The sequence below is a fragment of the Haliotis rufescens genome, unplaced genomic scaffold (genome assembly GCF_023055435.1).
Source record: "Haliotis rufescens isolate VD_foot unplaced genomic scaffold, xgHalRufe1.0.p SCAF_7, whole genome shotgun sequence".
NCBI lineage: Eukaryota > Metazoa > Mollusca > Gastropoda > Lepetellida > Haliotidae > Haliotis > Haliotis rufescens.
This window is the reverse complement of record NW_025964361.1, coordinates 53,621,517-53,647,506: the sequence shown is the minus strand read 5'-3', so window position 1 is coordinate 53,647,506 and position 25,990 is coordinate 53,621,517. Positions and strand designations below refer to the sequence as shown.

The 25,990-nt window shown below is 43.1% G+C and overlaps 2 protein-coding genes across 2 annotated transcripts in view; one reads left to right on the top strand and one right to left on the bottom strand.

Moving 5' to 3' along the window:
- LOC124133682 (ankyrin repeat and LEM domain-containing protein 2-like) overlaps positions 1-25,990 on the bottom strand; it is an 87,284-nt gene that overhangs the window by 15,172 nt on the left and 46,122 nt on the right. The gene's annotated exons all lie outside the window — the stretch shown is intronic.
- The window catches only part of LOC124133683 (phosphatidylinositol 3,4,5-trisphosphate 3-phosphatase TPTE2-like), an 89,474-nt gene continuing 70,113 nt past the window's right edge, over positions 6,630-25,990 (top strand). Inside the window, exons 1-2 of the mRNA XM_048387283.1 lie at positions 6,630-6,690; positions 21,732-21,943. The gene's annotated coding sequence lies outside the window, so the exon portion shown is untranslated. The remainder of the gene's footprint in view (positions 6,691-21,731; positions 21,944-25,990) is intronic.

Genomic DNA, 25,990 nt, shown 5'->3' with positions numbered 1-25,990 from the left:
AAACTGTTCTTCATCAGGCTACAACAACATGATAACGTGTTCTTCGGATGTTTATTTGTCAAAAATGAGCAAACAGAAAAAGTCCTCATAATTTATTTTTCTGGCTTAACAATTAGTGGTCATGAAAAATCTTAGGCACTGGCAAAAAATCAATACATCAAGATACCAATAAATGAATTAAGTCTGTGAAGCCCCATTCATCGAGCAGATACTACCCCACTCCGTGCCACGGTCGGGAGTGATCTTGTTTACCCATACACAGCACTACTTTGTCCGAATAGTGAATGATCCATTAGGCCGGTAAATAGCCATTATTAGATTGTCATCCATTTGATCCTGAAAAGTGAGGTGTCTGGTATTGTTTTTTTCAGGATTAGAAACGACTGCAATCATTGACTGTTATAAATGTCCGTAGGGACAAGTTGTTTTTTCCTGATATTAGTAACAACTTGAAGAAAATAATTTGCTGCTAATGATGACAAACTAAGGGATTGGTGCACAACCTAGCCTCATAGGAAAAGCCTTTCCAAGTTTGCATCGACCATAATTACTCGAACCCCCACAAATAGCTGCAAAATTGCTGATGTGGATATATGGGGCACGTGTCTCACACCTCCTCACTGTTCTGTGTGGCTGCAAATAGTTGCTTATTCTTGTATTGCAATATTCCTTCTCTCATACACTAGTTTGTGATAATCCGTTGTTGACCAGGTAAGGTCACTGCTTGTCCAAAGAGACGACAAAAATTAATCAGGTGGTCAGAATCATCAGGTTTTTCATGGATATTGCTCATGTTTTCAGTCACTGGTATTCATGGACTTGATTATTTCCAGGCAGACGTGATACGGCTTAAAGTGGTGCCAAACAACACTCACTCCATCACATTATTGGATACTCATCGCAGGTATGTATACTCACCACCAAAAAAAACCCACCACGAACCATAGAAACACATAGAGAAGTACCTGTATGTACGTTAAGAAGAGATTTCAATGTGTACCAATTAATGACAAAACTAAACAAAAGTGTCTTTATTCTTATCACTATATGCTGCACATGATTTCCAAACTTTACACGCTAATCCTTCACGAGACAAATGGTGCATCTCGAGTCATGGATCTATGACGTCACATGTGATGCGTTCATGAGCATTGGTACACACAACATACCAGTATGTTCGCTTGTCCTTCGAACCAATCTAATATCTCTTGAATGAGTAAGTCTTCATATATCAACCAACATGTATGGCATTTTTTAGTTCAAAGCTGCACTCAGCAATATTCCAGCTACCGTATTCGACGTAATAAGCACCCGGGGAACTCTCAAAATTGGAAATAGGGGGCTCTTATTAGAATATAATTTTGGTGAGAAAAAAACAGAGTTGAAAGATTGTAAATTTCGTAGTTTATGCTGACAGCCTGAAATGATACAAAAGGAAAGTATGTGCGTATCATACATGACAGATATATTCTCAGAATTTAATTGCCCATAATTAAGGGTGCATATAACACACGAGTGCATATTATACACGAATCAATAAGTCTTGTGTACATTGATCAATGGGAAGGGGTGCTAATTGGTATTGTTCACTAGCAAATATATATTAGCAAATATGGGTGCTTATTAGATCGGGGCGTTTATTACGTCGAATACGGTATATCACGACAGCCTGTAACAATCAAGTCTGGACCAGACAATCCAGTGATTGATGATATGAGTAATGTCCCATGTAGTATATAGGAACAAAGACATGCTTCATTCAAGTCACAGAGCCTGACCATCGGAGACATGAAGTCACCTCTAACGACCAGCATCGATTGCTCAAGGACCAGTCTTAAGAGGCCATCACTGTTGAATGGCTGAAACCAAAGACACAAGTTCACCCTGACACTGTCAAAGCATTTCAGTTGATAACATCCATCTTTATTGAAATGATTACAATATTTTCCAATAATTTGAAACTTTAGGAAATCTAATCTGAACTTGATCTTTTAAATCGACGCCAGATCTTACGCTAAAGGCAAGTAATTTTCCTTTAATCAGAATGTCAGAAATACGATGTCATGCCCATAACGAGATCAGAGAAAGAATTTGAGCTAATAAAGATGCCTGTCCCAAGGACATCCCATCATCTTGACCTGATTAAAATGTCAAATACAAGAAAACGATGTTGAATGTGGCCATCAGAGCTGAATGAGTTCAGCCTAAAGGACTAGTTTACTACCCCGGTACTCATGAGTGACTTCCACCTGGGGCCGAAAATAACGACTGAACCTGACCTTAGCATGACCTTTGACCTGGCTATTTGCTGAAGCCGGGGGGGGCATGCAGGTAAACGTACACACCTGAGCTCACAGGTAAAAATCCACACCTGAATTGTGCCGATTATGGAAACCCCTTCCCATATACAGGTTAGTAGTAAACTAGGACATTCGATTTCGAGAAAACTGAATCCATTTATTGAGAGCAGCAAGGCAGTGTGTAACGTGGAACACAGGAAATGACAGTGGTATTGACAGTCTGAAAGGGGCTCTTTCTTATATGTTTGTAATACATATACACAATAGATAGGCTTGGCTAGCTTCAGTGTATTGTGTTATGAAAACGCATAATGCACACATTAAACTTCGCCTTCCTTCACTGAATACACACATGGGGCAGATTTTAGAAGTGAAACAAGTGGAAATGTTGCTATTAAATGTGTCAGTGTAACAGTGGACACATAAGATACCTGAAATAACCAGTGTCGTTCAATGGTACTGTGCCCAAACTGGATGCACTATATATTCATGTATACTGTCAGATAATCTGGTCAGTATCCATTCTCTGTGAACTCTGCTCGATTCATGGATTTATGGACAAATTTATGGATTAATGAAACGTAGGTATGTAGGACTGCAGTGAAGAAACTAAAATTTCTAGACCACTAGTCCTTATAAGGATAACATATAGCAAAATCCTATACATGGCAAATTTCTACTGGTCCTTACGATAACTAGCTATTGGGCAGTTTGACAAGGACTACAGGACTAGTGCTAACATGGGGTCACTGGTCAAAAGTCACTTTCATCACTATTCCTTATGATATGTACTACAAAAACAACTTCCAAAGTTGAGAACTTTGTCTACCCGTAAAGGTCCGGGGTAGAACAGATCTTCAGCAACCCATTCTTGCCGTAAAAGGCAACTATGCTTGTCATAAGAGGAGATTAACAGGATCGAGAGGTCAGACTCGCTGACTTGGTTGATGCATGTCATCGTATTCCAATTGAGTGGATCAATGCTCATGAAGTAAATCACTGGATTGTCTGGTCAAGGCTACATTACTTACAGACCGCCGTCATATAGATGGAATATTGCTGAGTGCAGCATCAAACAACAAACATTAAACGAGACGGTAATTATTTTGAACGAGAACTTTTTCCTTAATTCTATTGATACCTTACCATTATGAATTTGGCGGGATCATAATTAATTATACAAATAGTACTAACTTAAACACTGTGTAGTACTCAGTAAATGGGTACCCGGTAGGATGAGATGGTAACGTGACTAATAACTTTCTAGCATCTCATAGGCACTGTGGGTTTAACACTCCCCAGGGAGCTGAGAATGTAATTCAAATGATTCATTGATCAGGGTAAACATGAGGTAACAACATGATAATTAACTTGGTGTCTGAAAATGGCACACAAAAAATACACAAATTCATCATTAAATAATCAGTAGTGTGTGTCACTTTAAGTATATATAGAAGCTCCCAACATTTTTATAGCCAGGTTTCACTGAACAAAGAAGTTGTAGTTGGGGTCTAATCACACCTAGCTGAAATGTTCGATAGATAAAAGACATGGACATCACACGGTGTGCGCAATCAGAGCCACACAGGTTTGCCAGGGAATCAATTATGTGAAACTTGTGGAACTCTCAATCTCTGCAGCCTCACAGCAACACTGAACTGGCAAAGTCAGACTTTTATTTGAAGTTGCTGTGGACATGAATTTATCTTTATAGAAAGTTTAACACAGTTACTTTGAAGATATGATGCTTGTTAAACACATGAAAGTGGTTTTATGTTGGAATATAGCTTGTCGTATGAGGCGACCTAAATGAATCCGGCATCAGGCAGTGAAAAGGTTGATTTTGTATCATTGTACACTGATGTTGTTCATAGCATGAAACCACTGATTCGTCTTGCCAGAATGAATTATTTACAGGCATGGCCCTCCCAATAGGTTTGCCAGCAGCTGGCCTCAGAGGCAAGTTGGTGCTAATTGTGTTCGTCAGCTTACAACACAATTATCAATCATAAATGGAAATTGAAAACATCTGTCATAAAAATTGACTACAAAGCATTTTGATTGTTTGAACAACACAATTTGTGTGTGTGTGTGTGTAAGGAGAGAGAGAGAGAGAGAGAGAGAGAGAGAGAGAGAGAGAGAGAGAGAGAGAGAAAGAAAGAAAGAGAGAAAAAGAAAGAGAAAGAGAGCGAGAGAAAGAGATAAACAGAGAGTTAAAAAGAGAGTGAGTGAGTATTGTTTTACACGGCTTTTAGCAATATTCCAGCAATATCACGGCTGGGGACACCAGAAATGGGCTTCACACATTGTACCCATGTCGGGAATCGAACCCGGGTCTTCGGCGTGACGAGCAAACGCTTTAACCACTAGGGTGAGAAAGAGAGAGAGCAAGAGAAAGAGAGAGAGAGAGAGAAAGAGAGAGAGGGAGAGAGTGAGAAAAAGAGAAAAAGAAAGAGAGAAAGAAAAAACAGAGTGAGAAAGAGAAAAAGAAAGAAAAAGAGAGAGCAAGAGAAAACAGAGAGAAAGAGAGAAAGAGAGAGAGAGAGCAAGAGAAAGAGAGAGAGAGAGAAAGAGAGAGAGAGAGCAAGAGAGAGAGAGCAAGAGAAAGAGAGAGAGAGAGAAAGAGAGAGAGGGAGAGAGTGAGAAAAAGAGAAAAAGAAAGAGAGAAAGAAAAAAACAAAGTGAGAAAGAGAAAAAGAAAGAGAAAAAGAGAGAGAGCAAGAGAAAACAGAGAGAGAGAGAGAGAGAGAGAGAGAGAGAGAGAGAGAGAGAGAGAGAGAGAGAGAGATGCCACTGCTTCTGAATGCTTCACCAATGTAATCCCACGAGCCATAAGACCCTCCGTACCCATGACACTGCACGCTGCGCAGAACAGTAGCGCCTTGATTGGCAGAAGATGACCCAAAACATTAAGACAAGTCTGTGACCCACTTCTCCTTCTCGTTATACACCTGAGTGCTTGGATATCAATATCCGGCACAAAGTCTTGCCACATCTGAAGTCTTTCCCCAATTCCCCCTCCGCTTGCACAACACACACATATGTTAGTATTCCCCGAAAGCTTCGCACACCACTCTCCCACTAAGCTAAGCAATCACAGGCAAAAAGGTAGGTGAGCTGTGTGTTGAGAGTTTACAAGTCAGTTGTTCTTCCTGTCAGTTTCCCTGACACTTAAAAATTCCCACTATGACAGACCATGTTGAAGAGTTATTTGATATTTCATCATTAAAGGGCTCTACTGACTTCGATACAGATGCTACTGTATCATGTGTCTATCCTAGCATGTCTTAATATAACAATGTATTGCGAGGTAATTCCATCGAAACACGATCTTTCTGAAAGGTCAGTTCAATGAAGAAAGTTCTTTCAAATTAAAAGATATCTTTGAAATCTGTGCTGATAGTTATAAACTTTTCTGTGCTTGAAATTAAATGAAATTTCTGATCTGCTGGATCAAAAATAATTAATGGCTTCTGTAGTCCAGTAAAAGGTGTACCGTATTCAACATACAAAGTACACAGGGGCACGAAACCATTTTCAAACATGCTAAGGTTAGTGATTATTAAAGTCTTACCATTTCGCATTGCTATAACTGAATACTTCATTTTGATATGAAAATACTAACCAGAGAATGTATCAACAAATCTCTAAAAGAAGTATTATCAAATAGAAGTTATTAAATAGGATTCCCTTTCTTCCCTGAAAAAAGCAGAAATTCATTACCCTATTTGTTCATTAGGCCCATGGCTTGATCATACAGTAAAATGATAAAACTCAAATATTCCAATGTATTACAGGGTTAGAAATTAACACTAGCCCGCTAGCCCAAGGTTAGTAAAAATTCATTCGGGCTAGTACAAATTTCCCCATTGTTTTAACATTACAAAGTCATTTTATCTTTACCGGGGCTAGTGAAGCTTTTGAGTTTAGTTCTAACCCTGCATTACATAATCTTTGTTACAAACTGTCTTATGCAAAGCAGTTCACAGATAAACAGGAAAGTGAAACACACTTCACTCACATCAAACTATTAAAAAATTAATATGAAACATTCCATGCTTCCTCGTGACCTCCATAACAAAAACATATCAATCTCATTAAAATCAGATCTTGCTACCGCTAAACAAAGCTCCATTAAGAGGTGAGTTTAATGAGACTGAAAACAAATAGAACCACACTGCTATCTTTCCTTGCAAACTGGGTCATTTAAACAGTTCCATTCTCCTTCAAGTGACCAGGTCCTTCTCACCTATTCCTGGTGCACAAGTTCTGCCTAAGCATCTGTAACTATTTATTACAATGTCATAAATGAGCCATAACCTGCTTTGACTTGGTGCTGACCTATTTCCCTTATCCAAAGCTGGTGCTACTGTTTTCCTGTTGGAGTGATGTAAGTATTCAGTTGTGTGTAGCTTTCATACAACACAGATTTATGTGTAGAAAGACTTAGCAAATCTTGTGGAAATTTCATGTCAGGCAAAGTTAGGTGTACACAGACGTAGCAGATCTTGTGGAAATTTCACATGAAGACAAAATTTGATCAATGCAGTCCTAAGATATTTTGTACATTTCATTTCTGTTGACAGACAAAACATCTTGTGTACATTTCATATATGAAGCAAAGTTTTGTGAAGTCAGACCTGGTCACAGTATGTGAGTCATGACTGCATAATTAAATGATAATTAAGAATTACTTTGGGGGGTCATGTCACTTGACATTCAAGACTGTGATACAGTCAGTACACCTCAGGATGGCCTGCCACAGGACCAACTAGAAGTGTATAAATATGGAGGAAGTCAGCAAGGCAGGTCTGTCAGTGAAACATGATCAAGACTGGCATGAAATACCAAGTGTTCAGCATATGTTGCTTCTACTGACGTGAACTGTGCAGCTAACAGACGAGGGTGGAGCTCACTCGGTGCAGATGAGGAAACCTTCCATCCATGTCGTGTTGGTACATGCGTCATGGCAACTTGTGATTATCAGGCTGGGATGCTACTTCTTATAAACAACATGAGGTGTTTAGGTACAGGAGAGTGAACTGATGTTTGTGTGTTACATAGGAGGCAGATATCATAGCAACCTTGTACTTCATCCTGAAGGTGTTTGTGCGTTAAATCAAAAGACATTAGAGAAACCTTGAATTTCATCCTGAAGGTGTCAGTCAGTTATATAGGAGGCAGATATTAAACCTTGTATTTCATCCTGAAGGTGTCAGTGTGATATATTGGAGGCATATATTAAACCTTGTATTTCATCCTGAAGGTGTCAGTGAGTTATATCGGAGGCAGATATTAAACCTTGTATTTAAACCTTATGTTTATGCATTATAACGGAGGCAGATACTAAACCTCGTATTTCATTTTGAAGGTGTTTGTGCATTATATCAGTCAGATACTAAACCTCGTATTTCATCCTGAAGATGTTTATGCATTATATCAGTCAGACACTAAGCCTTGTATTTCATTCTGAAGGTGTTAATGCGTAATATCGGAGGCAGATACTAAACCTTGTATTTCATTCTGAAGGTGTTTGTGCATTATATCAGTCAGATACTAAGCCTTGTATTTCATTCTGAAGGTGTTTGTGCATTATATCAGTCAGATACTAAACCTCGTATTTCATCCTGAAGGATGTTTATGCATTATATCAGTCAGATACTAAGCCTTGTATTTCATTCTGAAGGTGTTTGTGCGTAATATCGGAGGCAGATACTAAACCTCGTATTTCATCCTGAAGATGTTTGTGCATTATATCAGTCAGATACTAAGCCTTGTATTTCATTCTGAAGGTGTTTGTGGGTAATATCGGAGGCAGATACTAAGCCTTGTATTTCATTCTGAAGGTGTTTGTGGGTAATATCGGAGGCAGATACTAAACCTCGTATTTCATCCTGATGATGTTTATGCATTATATCAGTCAGATACTAAGCCCTGTATTTATTTCATTCTGAAGGTGTTTGTGGGTAATATCGGAGGCAGATACTAAACCTCGTATTTCATCCTGATGATGTTTATGCATTATATCAGTCAGATACTAAGCCCTGTATTTATTTCATTCTGAAGGTGTTTTTGCATTATATCAGTCACTAAACCTTGCATTTCATCCTGAAGGTGTCAGTGAGTTATATCGGAGGCAGACACTAAACCTTGTATTTCATCCTAAAGGAGTCAGTGAGTAATATCGGAGGCAGACTCTAAACCTTGTATTTTATCCTGAAGGTGTCAGTGAGTTATATCGGAGGCAGACACTAAACCTTGTATTTCATCCTGAAGGTGTCAGTGAGTTATATCGGAGGCAGACTCTAAACCTTGTATTTCATCCTGAAGGTGTCAGTGAGTTATATCGGAGGCAGACACTAAACCTTGTATTTCATCCTGAAGGTGTCAGTGAGTTATATCGGAGGCAGACTCTAAACCTTGTATTTCATCCTGAAGGTGTCAGTGAGTTATATCGGAGGCAGACACTAAACCTTATATTTCATCCTGAAGGTGTCAGTGAGTTATATTGGAGGCAGACTCTAAACCTTGTATTTCATCCTGAAGGTGTCAGTGAGTTATATCGGAGGCAGACACCAAACCTTGTATTTCACCCTGAAGGTGTCAGTGAGTTATATCAGGCAGACACTAAACCTTGTATTTTATCCTGAAGGTGTCAGTGAGTTATATCGGAGGCAGACACTAAAGATGTGTACAAGAAGAGCAGGAGTAGACATCATGATCTGTGTAGAGTTAATATACACGAGTGTCGTAAAAGTTTTACAAAAATTGTGACTTTTTCGTATCTCCCAAGCAAATTCTTACATGAGCTGTGTAAGATCAGTAGGATGTTCACACACTAATGTCATAATCTCTCTATTATTTACACGTTAAAGCTAACAGGATCCACATTACTTCAATACGACACATGGCAACATTACGACGATGTGGTCTGTACTGCATCAACACTTCTGTGTGAAGTCATTACTACATATGTGCCTCGTATGGAACTTGACTAACTGATCTTGAACCATATGGAAGATAAATGTGATTATTACATGACGAATGCAATAATCTGTTTATTATCCATGCTTTACGAAATTAGCTGTGAAGATGAAGTAGTATCTTCTATGGAGATTGTGATGTCAACATCCCCGCCCATTAACATTGATGTCTGTATGACATGTAAATACAACATTACACGTTTATTCACATGGATTCTTACTAACTCGTGTAATCTGAACCCTATATGAATAATAAATAGTAAATAGTAAATAGTAATAAGCTTACTATTGACTAAAAAATATCAGAATATTAGGGCTGTGTGTAGGCTATATATATCGGTAAATTGAGGTTCGTATCGTATCACAATATCATGTTTTAATGCTCGGTATGTCGGGTGATTTCAAAAAGTTATTTTTATCATGTGTTTAATGTGATACACTTGCCAACTGTTTCCGTATTTCCAAAACGCAAGTTCACATTCTGGAGTTCTTTTGTGGCAGTGGTGTACCACCAAGTGATCACTGTCCCCCGGAACGTGCATCTTTGTGTATTTATTGAATAAGTAAACATATGCTGTTCCAGCACCTGTTTTGTTCCATTTATGAACTTCAATTCCTAGTTTGATGTTTCAAATAGCTTGGGAATTCAAAATTTTGAATTTTACAATATATTGTGATACGTATCACAATACAGCCTTGTGCATTATAAAGTATTGTGTTACACTCTAAACATCCAATAACCATCCCTAGTATGGGCAAAAGCATTGTATTGCAATATACTGTGATACAGGTTCACTGCATTAGTCTGGACTAGAAGAGGACAAGCAAGGACACACCTGGCTATATAAGTGCAATAATCTGGAATGCAACTTTAACCAAACTTAGCCTCTGTGAGTGAGTGAGTGAGTGAGTGAGTATGGTTTTATACCGCTTTTAGCAATATTCCAGCAATATCACCGCGGGGGACACCAGAAATGGGCTTCACACATTGTACCCATGTCGGGAATCGAACCCTGGTCTTCGGCGTGACGAGCGAACGCTTTAACCACGAGGCTACCCGACCGCCCCGTAGCCTCTTTGACCTCTACTTATTCCAAAATTCATATCTGTTTTTTCTGATATTCGCCATTTTAGAGCGAGTTGGGTTTAACGCCGCCTTTACAGTATTCCAGTGATTTCACAGCATGTCAACATAAAGTGGGAGGAAAGCCTGAAGTGATGCAAGTGTCAGAATGAAACCCACAGGCAAGGGTATGGTGCTGACAAACCTAGAAACTGATGGGGTAAACCAGGATTCAAACCCACAATCATAGGTTTCTGGCTTGCCCAAGGGACGCAACTCTGCATAGCAAATCGCGGGGCCTTAAGACAACTGGGCCATCTATGCAGTCAATGGCTTTCCTGGGCCGAATGCGTAACGTGTATAACGATCTCCCACTTCACTCACGATGTGCCCATGATGGAGGATGGCGGACATTCACTAGTCTTGCTCACATCCGGTGTAATCATTTTTAATATACGATTACAAAACATATGTTTCTATGAATGAATTTCCATTTTGTTGTTTCATTTCATGTGACAGAGGTAAAAAACATCTCTTCCAAGGCCTTGATTCAGTTGGGTGGGTGTGTACATTCTCCTCCATATCTCCTAATAATCTTCCATCAATCAACTCTTAGTTAAAGAGTCAACGTCAGGCAATACTAATCATTACACAACACCGCTTCCTGAAGAACATTGTCATTTAACTCACAAACATATATTTTCCCGAGGTCGGACAATTCATTTATTTTTCTTATCCTTATTATTACGAAGATCTAATCTATCAAACCCAGTAAAATATGCCATAGCACCTGATGAGCCAAATGTGTTCTCAAACTACAAATTATTATTTCATTTTCACCATGAACATGATAAACGGCAAAAATTGTTCAGGAAAATTTAATCATAGAGCAAGCAAGTCATTCATCATAGGAAACTATTTTCACTTTTTTTGACACAAACTTCCTTTTATTCATGAGATAAATTCCCCCTGCAATGATTTATTACTTTCAAAGTCTGATATGAAGCTTCCAAAATTTGTCAGGCCTAAGACTAGATCAGTGTTGTGACCAGCAATGAATAAAAGTGATGGCCCTTCTTTTCTGAGCAGGAGAAAGTGTCACTTATAATTCATTATGATGTTACTGGGTGAGGTGAAATGGGGTTTAACGTCGCGTCAAAGATTATTGCACTTATATAGCGACGTGCATGCACGTGTATTTGTGTGTGTGGCTGCTTGTACTAGTCCGGACTGATGCCGATTTATAGTGCTAGCTCACTGAGATACCATGCCGCAGTTTAACATGAATACCCCACTCAGACACAGTATACTGACTCCGAGCCGACCAGTCCTTGTTTTAGCCCCTTAATGCCGAGCGCCAGACAGGGTAACAACAAGTACCATCTTTTAACGTCTTTTGGTATGACGAGGTCGGGGATTGAACCCCGGACCTTCCGCTTTCTGGGCGGACGCTCTACCATTAGACCACGGAGGTGGTCTATGATGTTACTGAGACACATGTAGTTAAACCTATATCCGCCTGCCTCCATTTCTATACCCATTGAGCTTAAGAAAAGGACAAAACTTTATTCCCTCGAATTTAGTAATATTTTCATTTTTACCCCCAAAATACATAAACCGCACATTTTCTGACATTTTGACTTGTAAATCACACAATTCTGCATATACTGTGAACAAATAATTTCCCAACATGACTAAACCAGAACAAATACCTTTCACAAAAAACACAAACAACATTTTTTATGACGAAGCTCCAAGCTTAAGTCAATAATTCACAAACAATTTTAACATGTCTGTTAAGATCAAGGCCACACTAAACTCCTTCGTCAATATCTTCTGAACGCACTTCCAAATTTAAAAGGAAATCCATTAACATCACAAACAAAACCGAGAAAAAAAGATCATTATCCCTTAATTACATCATGAAAAAAGCAGAGCTACACTCTTGTTAAGTCTATCATCAGCTGCTATCCTACGCTCTGTGCTCATCACAGATAGCAGTGGGTCACGTCTATTTCTAGTGAAAACACAGGCTTGGTGTACATATCACATACCAGGGGCTCTGATCACTCAACTTGTGTGGGAGTTTCAGCCTTTAAGTTAATGATAGAGGTGCTCCAAGGAAGCCTTCCCAAGGAATATGTATAATTTATCTGTATTGTGGCAATAGAGTGTCTGGACTGGCTGACAGCTTAGGTAGACATCGCTCAGGGTCTTATTGCTGTGTCAGACAGAACTTGTCTGTTTCACACTGACCTTCTTTTGACCATCATCATAATTAGTCTAGATTACAGTGCGATGAAGTGAAATTCATCCCTGATCTCTAATGGGATTTTGTTCTGTCTTATTCAAGTAGAGCGGTAGAGAGCTAGGACAGACCTGCAAGTTATAAATCTGTCCTCCCTTTGTTTAGCAGGTCATCTTACTCTATTAATGGTGCTATTGCATGCTCCTTCTGGTGCACACTCTGTAACGTCGCAGATGTTAGCGATGTTAGCGGCTTTTGCTTGTTTTGTTGTTAGTTGTTTAACACTGGACTCAGCAGTATTCCAGCTATATGATGGTGGTCTGTAAATAATCAAGTCTACACCAGACAATCCAGTGATTGACATCATGAGCATCAATCCACCCGATTGGGATACGATGACATGCATCAAGCCTGACCACCCAATCCCCTATTACGGCATGTATGGGTTGCTGGATGATTATTCTTACCGGATCTTCACGGGTCGTTAGCAATGTTAAGAAACACAAGGTTTCGGATGAAAATCACACAGGCAATAACCTAAATATGAGTGAGTGTCGTTTTACGCTGCTTTTAGCAACATTCCAGGAATATCACTGCAGGGAACACCAAGCATGGGCTTCACATATTGTACCCATGTAGGGAATCAAACCAAGGTCTTCAGTAATACGAGCGAATGCATAAACCACTAGTTTATGTTCATTAACGGTAATGGGAAAAGGTTCGCTCGCCTGCTAGGTCATGAGGCAATATTTCTTAAAGTGAAATGTCGAAAGATCAATATGGCCAGCTCAGTTTTCAGAAGAAAAAGATGAAATTAATTTCTGGCTTAACATTTTCAATTTTTCACAGCATTAATTGTATCTGTATTTCGTGAGTGAGTGAGTGAGTGAGTGAGTGAGTATGGTTTTACGTCGCTTTTAGCAATATTCCAGCAATATAACGGCGGGGGACACCAGAAATGGGCTTCACGTATTGTACCCATGTCGGGAATTGAACCCGGGTCTTCGGCGTCACGAGCGAACGCTTTAACCACTAGGCTATCTGACCGCCCCCTGTATTTAGTGATTATCTGGAATAAATATGAGCAAAATACTCATCTTACTAAAACCAATTTTGGTAGTTTGTTGTTTAATGCTGCACTGAGATATATTCCCGTCATATGAAGTCTGTAAACAATCAAGTTTGGACCAGATAATCCAGTGATGGAAATAATGAGCATTGATATATATGCAAATGGGATAAATGACATGCATCAACCAAGTCAGTAACTCCATAATACCAGCCTAGTTTGGCAAGGGTGGAAACTGGACTTTTAAAGTCAGTTAACTCTCTTGCCTCGGGAAGATGCCAAGTCAGTGAACCTGACCACCTTAACGATAAGATGGCTTTGTACAACAGCATATGGGTCTTCTTACTCTATTAGCGATGCTGTGGCATGCTCCTCCTGGTACATACTCTGTGATGTCGAAGATGTTAGCAATGGTTTTTGTTTGCTGGCCACCTCTTATGACCAGCATAGGCAAGGTTGCTGAAGACCAATTCTAACAGGGCGGAAGGCTAATGAGTGGCTAATGAGTGGCTAATGAGTGGCTAATGAGTGGCTAATGCAGCTTTCATCCCCTTTCTAATAATATACCCAGAGCTACAGATAAGCAGCATATTTGTGTAAAATACCCCCCAAAATATTCAAAACCCAATTACTTTCAATTAACTTGCGTATAGAAACGCATGCATTAAATGAAAAACAGCACGCGTAAATACCCAATGAAGCTTTTTCAGCATGCGTACACTTTAAGGAGTTAATTTCCGAGACACCTCCGAAGGTAAGCCTATCTATTTAGAAGAGTATATACATTGAAAACATCATTTCATTCTTTTAAATCTTAAAATGTTCACTAATTTTGGGAAAAACCCAATAAAGTAATAAATAAATGAGTGAACAAATATTGGTAACCCAACAAAAATGTAATAACCCAATTAAATTCGAAAATCTAGAGTTAAAAACTCAACTGCTCATAAAGTTATCTGGAGCTCAGCATACCTGATCTGAAACGCTTCAAATGCAAATTATCTCTCCACTGAAAATATGTTACCAATATTTGAGAAATCAGAGCTGTTGTTAGGAACAGCAGTATCAGCCAACAACCCCTTATCAGCCCTTCAAGACACAACTACAGAATGGCATCCCTTTACATCACCACTGCTTTATCCTCTAAATCAATGCAAAAAATCTGTGCTGGATCAAAAACAAATCGTGGTCTAGTTGTTGGGGGGCTGGTGTTAAGTGTGGATGTGTGTTTGGGGGCTGGTGTTAAGTGTTGGGGGGGGGGGCTGGTGTTAAGTGTGGATGTGTGTTGGGGGGGGGGGGCTGGTGTTACGTGTTAATGTGTGTTGGGGGGCTGGTGTTAAGTGTGGATGTGCGTTTGGGGGCTGGTGTTACGTGTGGATGTGTGTTGGGGGCTGGTGTTAAGTGTGGATGTGTGTTGGGGGGCTGGTGTTACGTGTGGATGTGTGTTGGGGGGCTGGTGTTAAGTGTGGATGTGTGTTGGGGGGCTGGTGTTAAGTGTGGATGTGTGTTGGGGGGCTGGTGTTATGTGTGGATGTGTGTTGGAGGGCTGGTGTTATGTGTGGATGTGTGTTGGGGGGCTGGTGTTAAGTGTGGATGTGTGTTGGGGGGCTGGTGTTAAGTGTGGATGTGTGTTGGAGGGATGGTGTTATGTGTGGATGTGTGTTTGGGGGCTGGTGTTAAGTGTGGATGTGTGTTGGGGGGCTGGTGTTAAGTGTGGATGTGTGTTGGGGGGCTGGTGTTAAGTGTGGATGTGTGTTGGGGGGCTGGTGTTAAGTGTGGATGTGTGTTGGGGGGCTGGTGTTAAGTGTGGATGTGTGTTGGGGGGCTGGTGTTAAGTGTGGATGTGTGTTGGAGGGCTGGTGTTATGTGTGGATGTGTGTTTGGGGGCTGGTGTTAAGTGTGGATGTGTGTTGGGGGGCTGGTGTTAAGTGTGGATGTGTGTTGGGGGGCTGGTGTTAAGTGTGGATGTGTGTTGGGGGGCTGGTGTTAAGGGTGGATGTGTGTTGGGGGCTGGTGTTAAGTGTGGATGTGTGTTGGGGGGCTGGTGTTAAGTGTGGATGTGTGTTGGGGGGCTGGTGTTAAGTGTGGATGTGTGTTGGGGGGCTGGTGTTAAGTGTGGATGTGTGTTGGGGGGCTGGTGTTAAGTGTGGATGTGTGTTGGAGGGCTGGTGTTATGTGTGGATGTGTGTTTGGGGGCTGGTGTTAAGTGTGGATGTGTGTTGGGGGGCTGGTGTTAAGTGTGGATGTGTGTTGGGGGGCTGGTGTTAAGTGTGGATGTGTGTTGGGGGGCTGGTGTTAAGTGTGGATGTGTGTTGGGGGGCTGGTGTTAAGTGTGGATGTGTGTTGGAGGGCTGGTGTTATGTGTGGATGTGTGTTTGGGGGCTGGTGTTAAGTGTGGATGTGTGTTGGGGGGCTGGTGTTAAGTGTGGATGTGTGTTGGGGGGCTGGTGTTAAGTGTGGATGTGTGTTGGGGGGCTGGTGTTAAGTGTGGATGTGTGTTGGGGGCTGGTGTTAAGTGTGGATGTGTGTTGGGGGGCTGGTGTTAAGTGTGGATGTGTGTTGGAGGGCTGGTGTTATGTGTGGATGTGTGTTTGGGGGCTGGTGTTAAGTGTGGATGTGTGTTGGGGGGCTGGTGTTAAGTGTGGATGTGTGTTGGGGGGCTGGTGTTAAGTGTGGATGTGTGTTGGGGGGCTGGTGTTAAGTGTGGATGTGTGTTGGGGGCTGGTGTTAAGTGTGGATGTGTGTTGGGGGGCTGGTGTTAAGTGTGGATGTGTGTTGGGGGGCTGGTGTTACGTGTGGATGTGTGTTGGGGGCTGGTGTTACGTGTGGATGTGTGTTGGAGGGCTGGTGTTAAGTGTGGATGTGTGTTGGGGGGCTGGTGTTACGTGTTAATGTGTGTTGGGGGGCTGGTGCTAAGTGTGGATGTGTGTTGGGGGGCTGGTGTTACGTGTTAATGTGTGTTGGGGGGCTGGTGTTATGTGTGGATGTGTGTTGGGGGGCTGGTGTTAAGTGTGGATGTGTGTTGGGGGGCTGGTGTTACGTGTGGATGTGTGTTGGAGGGCTGGTGTTACGTGTGGATGTGTGTTGGGGGGCTGGTGTTACGTGTGGATGTGTGTTGGGGGGCAGGTGTTACGTGTGGATGTGTGTTGGGGGGCTGGTGTTAAGTGTTAATGTGTGTTGGGGGGCTGGTGTTAAGTGTGGATGTGTGTTGGGGGGCTGGTGTTACGTGTGGATGTGTGTTGGGGGGCTGGTGTTACGTGTGGATGTGTGTTTGGGGGCTGGTGTTAAGTGTTAATGTGTGTTGGGGGGCTGGTGTTAAGTGTTAATGTGTGTTGGGGGGCTGGTGTTAAGTGTGGATGTGTGTTTGGGGGCTGGTGTTACGTGTGGATGTGTGTTGGGGGGCTGGTGTTACGTGTGGATGTGTGTTGGGGGGCTGGTGTTAAGTGTGGATGTGTGTTGGGGGGCTGGTGTTAAGTGTGGATGTGTGTTTGGGGGCTGGTGTTACGTGTTAATGTGTGTTGGGGGGCTGGTGTTACGTGTGGATGTGTGTTGGGGGCTGGTGTTATGTGTGGATGTGTGTTGGAGGGCTGGTGTTAAGTGTGGATGTGTGTTGGAGGGCTGGTGTTAAGTGTGGATGTGTGTTGGGGGGCTGGTGTTAAGTGTGGATGTGTGTTGGGGGGCTGGTGTTAAGTGTTAATGTGTGTTGGGGGGCTGGTGTTAAGTGTGGATGTGTGTTGGAGGGCTGGTGTTACGTGTTAATGTGTGTTGGGGGGCTGGTGTTAAGTGTTAATGTGTGTTGGGGGGCTGGTGTTACGTATTAATGTGTGTTGGGGGGCTGGTGTTAAGTGTGGATGTGTGTTTGGGGGCTGGTGTTACGTGTGGATGTGCGTTGGGGGGCTGGTGTTACGTGTGGATGTGTGTTTGGGGGCTGGTGTTACGTGTGGATGTGTGTTGGAGGGCTGGTGTTAAGTGTGGATGTGTGTTGGGGGGCTGGTGTTACGTGTTAATGTGTGTTGGGGGGCTGGTGTTAAGTGTGGATGTGTGTTGGGGGGCTGGTGTTAAGTGTGGATGTGTGTTTGGGGGCTGGTGTTACGTGTGGATGTGTGTTGGGGGGCTGGTGTTGCGTGTGGATGTGTGTTGGGGGGCTGGTGTTACGTGTGGATGTGTGTTTGGGGGCTGGTGTTACGTGTTAATGTGTGTTGGGGGGCTGGTGTTACGTGTGGATGTGTGTTGGGGGCTGTTGTTACGTGTGGATGTGTGTTGGAGGGCTGGTGTTAAGTGTGGATGTGTGTTGGAGGGCTGGTGTTAAGTGTGGATGTGTGTTGGGGGGCTGGTGTTAAGTGTGGATGTGTGTTGGGGGGCTGGTGTTACGTGTTAATGTGTGTTGGGGGGCTGGTGTTACGTGTTAATGTGTGTTGGGGGGCTGGTGTTAAGTGTGGATGTGTGTTGGAGGGCTGGTGTTACGTGTTAATGTGTGTTGGGGGGCTGGTGTTAAGTGTTAATGTGTGTTGGGGGGCTGGTGTTACGTGTAAATGTGTGTTGGAGGGCTGGTGTTACGTGTTAATGTGTGTTGGGGGGCTGGTGTTAAGTGTTAATGTGTGTTCGGGGGCTGGTGTTAAGTGTTAATGTGTGTTGGAGGGCTGGTGTTAAGTGTTAATGTGTGTTGGGGGGCTGGTGTTAAGTGTTAATGTGTGTTGGGGGGCTGGTGTTATGTGTGGATGTGTGTTGGGGGGCTGGTGTTACGTGTGGATGTGTGTTGGGGGCTGGTGTTACGTGTGGATGTGTGTTGGAGGGCTAGTGTTACGTGTGGATGTGTGTTGGGGGCTGGTGTTACGTGTGGATGTGTGTTGGGGGCTGGTGTTTAGTGTGGATGTGTGTTGGGGGGCTAGTGTTACGTGTGGATGTGTGTTGGGGGGCTGGTGTTAAGTGTTAATGTGTGTTGGGGGGCTGGTCATAGGTGTTAATGTGTGTTGGGGGGCTGGTGTTAAGTGTTAATGTGTGTTGGGGGGCTGGTGTTACGTGTAAATGTGTGTTGGAGGGCTGGTGTTACGTGTTAATGTGTGTTGGGGGGCTGGTGTTACGTGTGGATGTGTGTTGGGGGCTGTTGTTACGTGTGGATGTGTGTTGGAGGGCTGGTGTTAAGTGTGGATGTGTGTTGGAGGGCTGGTGTTAAGTGTGGATGTGTGTTGGGGGGCTGGTGTTAAGTGTGGATGTGTGTTGGGGGGCTGGTGTTACGTGTTAATGTGTGTTGGGGGGCTGGTGTTACGTGTTAATGTGTGTTGGGGGGCTGGTGTTAAGTGTGGATGTGTGTTGGAGGGCTGGTGTTACGTGTTAATGTGTGTTGGGGGGCTGGTGTTAAGTGTTAATGTGTGTTGGGGGGCTGGTGTTACGTGTAAATGTGTGTTGGAGGGCTGGTGTTACGTGTTAATGTGTGTTGGGGGGCTGGTGTTAAGTGTTAATGTGTGTTCGGGGGCTGGTGTTAAGTGTTAATGTGTGTTGGAGGGCTGGTGTTAAGTGTTAATGTGTGTTGGGGGGCTGGTGTTAAGTGTTAATGTGTGTTGGGGGGCTGGTGTTATGTGTGGATGTGTGTTGGGGGGCTGGTGTTACGTGTGGATGTGTGTTGGGGGCTGGTGTTACGTGTGGATGTGTGTTGGAGGGCTAGTGTTACGTGTGGATGTGTGTTGGGGGCTGGTGTTACGTGTGGATGTGTGTTGGGGGCTGGTGTTTAGTGTGGATGTGTGTTGGGGGGCTAGTGTTACGTGTGGATGTGTGTTGGGGGGCTGGTGTTAAGTGTTAATGTGTGTTGGGGGGCTGGTCATAGGTGTTAATGTGTGTTGGGGGGCTGGTGTTAAGTGTTAATGTGTGTTGGGGGGCTGGTGTTACGTGTAAATGTGTGTTGGAGGGCTGGTGTTACGTGTTAATGTGTGTTGGGGGGCTGGTGTTAAGTGTTAATGTGTGTTGGGGGGCTGGTGTTAAGTGTTAATGTGTGTTGGAGGGCTGGTGTTAAGTGTTAATGTGTGTTGGGGGGCTGGTGTTAAGTGTTAATGTGTGTTGGAGGGCTGGTGTTAAGTGTTAATGTGTGTTGGGGGGCTGGTGTTACGTGTTAATGTGTGTTGGAGGGCTGGTGTTAAGTGTTAATGTGTGTTGGGGGGCTGGTGTTAAGTGTTAATGTGTGTTGGGGGGCTGGTGTTACGTGTTAATGTGTGTTGGGGGGCTGGTGTTAAGTGTTAATGTGTGTTGGGGGGCTGGTGTTAAGTGTTAATGTGTGTTGGAGGGCTGGTGTTAAGTGTTAATGTGTGTTTGGGGGCTGGTGTTAAGTGTTAATGTGTGTTGGGGGGCTGGTGTTAAGTGTGGATGTGTGTTGGGGGGCTAGTGTTACGTGTTAATGTGTGTTGGAGGGCTGGTGTTACGTGTTAATGTGTGTTGGGGGGCTGGTGTTAAGTGTGGATGTGTGTTGGAGGGCTGGTGTTAAGTGTGGATGTGTGTTGGGGGGCTGGTGTTATGTGTGGATGTGTGTTGGAGGGCTGGTGTTACGTGTTAATGTGTGTTGGAGGGCTGGTGTTACGTGTTAATGTGTGTTGGGGGGCTGGTGTTAAGTGTGGATGTGTGTTGGAGGGCTGGTGTTACGTGTTAATGTGTGTTGGGGGGCCTGGTGTTACGTGTGGATGTGTTGGGGGGCTAGTGTTACGTGTTAATGTGTGTTGGAGGGCTGGTGTTACGTGTTAATGTGTGTTGGGAGGCTGGTGTTAAGTGTGGATGTGTGTTGGGGGGGCTGGTGTTACGTGTGGATGTCTGTTGGGGGGCTGGTGTTACGTGTGGATGTGTGTGTGGGGACAGAGCATTAGAGCCCCAGTACCCATTGAGGACAGTAGGAATAGACCTAATCAATTTGTATGTGTGAGAAACAAAAGACCGCATTGATTACCTTCACGATAGACGTCCTTATATGGATAGGTCACAGTGACCTGAAAAACGTCAAGTCACTGAACTTGACTCAAATCAATTTCTGCAAAGGTTTTATTCATGTGAACATACATTTTTAAATCTAAAAGGTCTCATGTAGATTTATATTTTGGTAATTCCTGGTTATTTCAGATGCCAAACCTCATGAATGAACAGTTCCTAATGTTCAGTTGTCAGCTCAGTATGTGTTCTTTGATGCCAAGTAATTTGTTTTTAAAAAATAAGATTTCCTTTAATTTGACATTCATTTTATCAAACAGATCCAAAATGGCAAAATTCTGCTAGGCAATTTTCAGTGATTTTTAATTTGAATACTACACTTTTTTACGAGATCAATTTTAAATATTTTCCTTTTTTTAAAAAGTTTAAGAATTTTACATGTGGACATTTTACTTTTTAAATAAAACATTGGAATTCAATCAATATCTTACACAAAAAATTTGTTCTAACAATTTGTTGAAAGCATTAATTATTCAAAGGGTTCTTCTATCCATCATATTTTAACACACACAACAAAAAAGCCATGTCAACACTTCAACATTGTCAGATAAATTATGTATGGAATTTACATATTGATTATTCTTCTAGCTCTGCTGATCGTTCTGCTCTCCAAGACATACTACCTACCCTTAAGCCCAACAATTCTCCTACTTAGCATGTTAAAGATACACAGCCAGGCTCCCGCTTGTAGCACAAACATTTAATCAACGACCCTCCCTGTCGCTTGATTCCAGTGACAATTTCTAACTGATGCTGTGAAACCAGCTACTAGGGTGCCAGAATCAATACTGAACACTCCTGTCAGCTACCAATTCCAATACCCTCTCCTCATCAATAGCAAAATCAAGGTCAAGGTCAGGTCAAGCAGCTACAACAACGCTTGTGAACGTGTATTGTCAGTGTAGTTTTACCACGATTAATTCATTTCCTTGTTAACAATGCATGACACAGCATTCAACTTCAGTTTGCGTGTTTGCCATGCTTGTACAATTCGCCATTAGGGAGTAACACCCAACCAGAACTCTCTTAAATGCCATTGACATTAGTAAATCTCAACGACTAGATTTCCTACATTTGAAATATCTTGCATGTTCATTTCTTAAAGTGTGCTGACCGGCATGGCGTTGTGATGGTCAGCATCAGATGACCACTACCAGACAATGAGGCTTCCCGACTTGTATCATCTACCAAGTAGCCATTAACGTCAGCTGTTGTCTGTCAAGTGTCAGCGCAGAAGGAGCTCATAGCTAGACTGAGTGCAGTTCCCTTGTGGATTAATAATTCCCAAATGGTCTACAAAGGACAGTTATAAACCAGGTAAGAAAGTCAAGACAGGGTCTGTGTGTAACAATGGATGGTGAAACCCTGAAGGATTGATTTTGTAGTGGTCTTACTTAAACACATATGCTATGACATTGAGCGGTAGTATATAATATTGATACTGATATGGGTCTATCTTAAGGACCTGATGGCAAAGGGGATGACCTTGATTTTCTCAGAGAGCATTACATATTTTTTCCTTTTGTAGGGGGATATTGTGTAAATGCACCAAATAACCCTGTTAGACTTGTTAATGTTTCAAGCAATTGAGGCGGATGGATAAGTTGAATGGTAAAATTATTCCCTCATCCCACCAAAAACCTTGGTCGGATTTCCACAAGAGAAATAATGGAACATGTTGGGGTTTTGGCACCTTAGTTACACTAGCAATGAAGACCTGGTGGTTGATATCATGAGCAACAATCTCCACCATCTGGGCCCACTTGCACAAAGCGATCTTAGCACTAAGATGATCGTAACTCCCATACTTTAACATAGGCTTACGATAGTCTTAGCGCTAAGATTGCTTTGTGCAAGTGGGCCCTGGTCTCCATTGCTGTGGTCCTTCTATGATAATCCAGGTTTCACATTTTATTATCCAAAACAGGAAATAACACTTGTATTGAGTGAAATAAGTTTAATATCTCAACAATGAAAGTGTATCCAAATGCTTTTCAGACCATTGTGATGTCATCGGTTGCCATGACGTCACAATCAAATGACATCACTAATCTCTCTGCCACTGAAGCTGTTCAGCTGTGGTTTCACACACAAGACACTGGTTATTACTGTTTACAAACTGAAAAAGCTGGAAGAATGATTTTGGATGATAAAGAGAAAATTATATCAACATTCCTTGAGTTAATGACCTGTGTTGAAATATTTGATATCAAAAGAAGACCACCTTATTTTTATTCGACTCATAAGGAGGGTGAGATTCTCAGTGTAACCACCTGATCCCACCTCATATGACAGCATGTGGGCTGAGGACCTTGCTCTGCCACCTCGTATGACAGCATGTGTGCTGAGGACCTTGCTCTCCCACCTCATATGACAGTATGTGTGCTGATGACCTTGCTCTGCCACCTCGTATGACAGCATGTGGGCCGAGGACCTTGCTCTCCCACCTCGTATGACAGCATGTGTGCTGAGGACCTTGCTCTGCCAACTCGTATGACAGCATGTGTGCCGAGGACCTTGCTCTGCCACCTTGTATGACAGCATGTGTGCCGAGGACCTTGCTCTGCCACCTTGTATGACAGAATGTGTGCCGAGGACCTTGCTCTGCCACCTTGTATGACAGCATGTGTGCCGAGGACCTTGCTCTGCCACCTCGTATGACAGCATGTGTGCCGAGGACCTTGCTTTGCCACCTTGTATGACAGCATGTGTGCCGAGGACCTTTCTCTGCCACCTCGTATGACAGCATGTGTGCTGAGGTCCTTGCCCTGCCACCTTGTATGACAGCATGTGTGCCGAGGACCTTGCTCTCCCACCTCGTATGACAGCATGTGTGCCGAGGACCTTGCTCTGCCATCTTGTATGACAGCATGTGTGCTGTGAGGACCTTGCTCTGCCAACTCGTATGACAGCATGTGTGCCGAGGACCTTGCTCTGCCACCTTGTATGACAGCATGTGTGCTGAGGACCTTGCTCTGCCACCTTGTATGACAGCATGTGTGCTGAGGACCTTGCTCTGCCACCTCGTATGACAGCATGTGTGCCGAGGACCTTGCTCTGCCACCTTGTATGACAGCATGTGTGCTGTGAGGACCTTGCTCTGCCACCTCGTATGACAGAATGTGTGCCGAGGACCTTGCTCTGCCACCTTGTATGACAGCATGTGTGCTGAGGACCTTGCTCTGCCACCTCGTAAGAGAGCATGTGTGCTGAGGACCTTGCTCTGCCACATCACATGACAGCATGTGTGCCGAGGACCTTGCTCTGCCACCTTGTATGACAGCACGTGTGCTGAGGTCCTTGCCCTGCCACCTTGTATGACAGCACGTGTGCCGAGGACCTTGCTCTGCCACCTTGTATGACAGCATGTGTGCTGAGGTCCTTGCCCTGCCACCTTGTATGACAGCACGTGTGCCGAGGACCTTGTTCTCCCACCTCGTATGACAGCATGTGTGCCGAGGACCTTGCTCTGCCACCTCGTATGATGGCATGTGTGCCTTGGACCTTGCTCTGCCACCTCGTAAGACAGCATGTGTGCTGAGGACCTTGCTCTGCCACATCACATGACAGCATGTGTGCCGAGGACCTTGCTCTCCCACCTCGTATGACAGCATGTGTGCTGAGGACCTTGCTCTGCCAACTTGTATGACAGCATGTGTGCCGAGGACCTTGCTCTGCCACCTTGTATGACAGCATGTGTGCCCAGGACCTTGCTCTGCCACCTCGTATGACAGAATGTGTGCCGAGGACCTTGCTCTGCCACCTCGTATGACAGAATGTGTGCCGAGGACCTTGCTCTGCCACCTTGTATGACAGCATGTGTGCCGAGGACCTTGCTCTGCCACCTTGTATGACAGCATGTGTGCCGAGGACCTTGCTCTGCCACCTCGTATGACAGCATGTGTGCCGAGGACCTTGCTCTGCCACCTTGTATGACAGTATGTGTGCCGAGGACCTTGCTCTCCCACCTCGTATGACAGCATGTGTGCTGAGGACCTTGCTCTCCCACCTCATATGACAGTATGTGTGCTGATGACCTTGCTCTGCCACCTCGTATGACAGCATGTGGGCTGAGGACCTTGCTCTGCCACCTCGTATGACAGCATGTGTGTCGAGGACCTTGCTCTGCCTCAGACTCTCCTCACAGAGCCTGACCTATAACCAACTCAAGACAGATCCTACCACACAAGCACCACAGCCACTCTTGCATGGATGACTTCTGTAGATTAAACCGTTCTGATTCCACAATTGAACATAATGCACAGCTTGCCGATGCAGAACAAACGTTGTGTGTGAACTGTCAGAATGTATTTCAGTAAGACGTATAATTGTTGGAAGACAATACCAAAGTAATTGGCATTAATCTCCCCGGTTTTAGGGACATACTGTTCTATTTTCCTGCCAAATAATTTCCACGACTGCATCAGGAGTAATACAGCACTTCTGGCTTCAGCAATGATGATTTGCTTGCTAATTCGGTAGAATTAATCTAATCACACCAAATCACCCAGCACCAAGTCCGAGATACAACATAGTAACAATCCCATCTGTTCAACTGACTGCAATGAATATGAGATGTTAATGATTGTCATCTGTTGCAGCTCTGGGAAATTTGAATGCCTTGAGTGAAGGTACATTATCATCCCCAAATGATATACTTCCACCATAACACAGTTTCAATCGATTTTTGTTTTGTAATCTATTTATTCTTCTCATTATTTTGACATTTAAATATTGGTACTCTGCCATTTGGCATTCACTAGGAATATACTGAACATTATCTCTTGAAAGTCAACACCATGATCATCAAAAACTCTTAAAACTACAGAGATAGGATTTCAAGAATAACATGTTTTCAAAAGAATTAAACATCTTTAACATAATACACTGAAATATTTTGAAAACTCATACTCAACTTTAACTCGAAATCTGAAAAGGTATGTTTCTGTGCTTGAGTCAATCTCTAAACCTATCGAATGAGATTCGAGTCTGTATGATAACATTGTTATTAGTGGTGGTTGAATCACAACTCGACCACGGCATGACTATTTGAACAATACAAACTGAGCAATACAAACTGGACAATACAAGCAAAAAACATCTATGACACAGAGCTACGCTAATTTTGTTGTTTGTTGTTTAATGCAATATTCCAGCTATGTGACGGTGGTCTGTAAATAATCGAGTCTGGACCAGACAATCCAGAGATTGATATCATGATCATCGATCTACGCAATTGGGATACGATGACGTGCATCAATTATAACAGCGAGCCTGACAACCCGATCCTGTTAGTCGCCTCTTTAAGGACAAATATGATGCTCATAATTACCAGGCTTGTTGTGACACTTCAGCTTACACAGC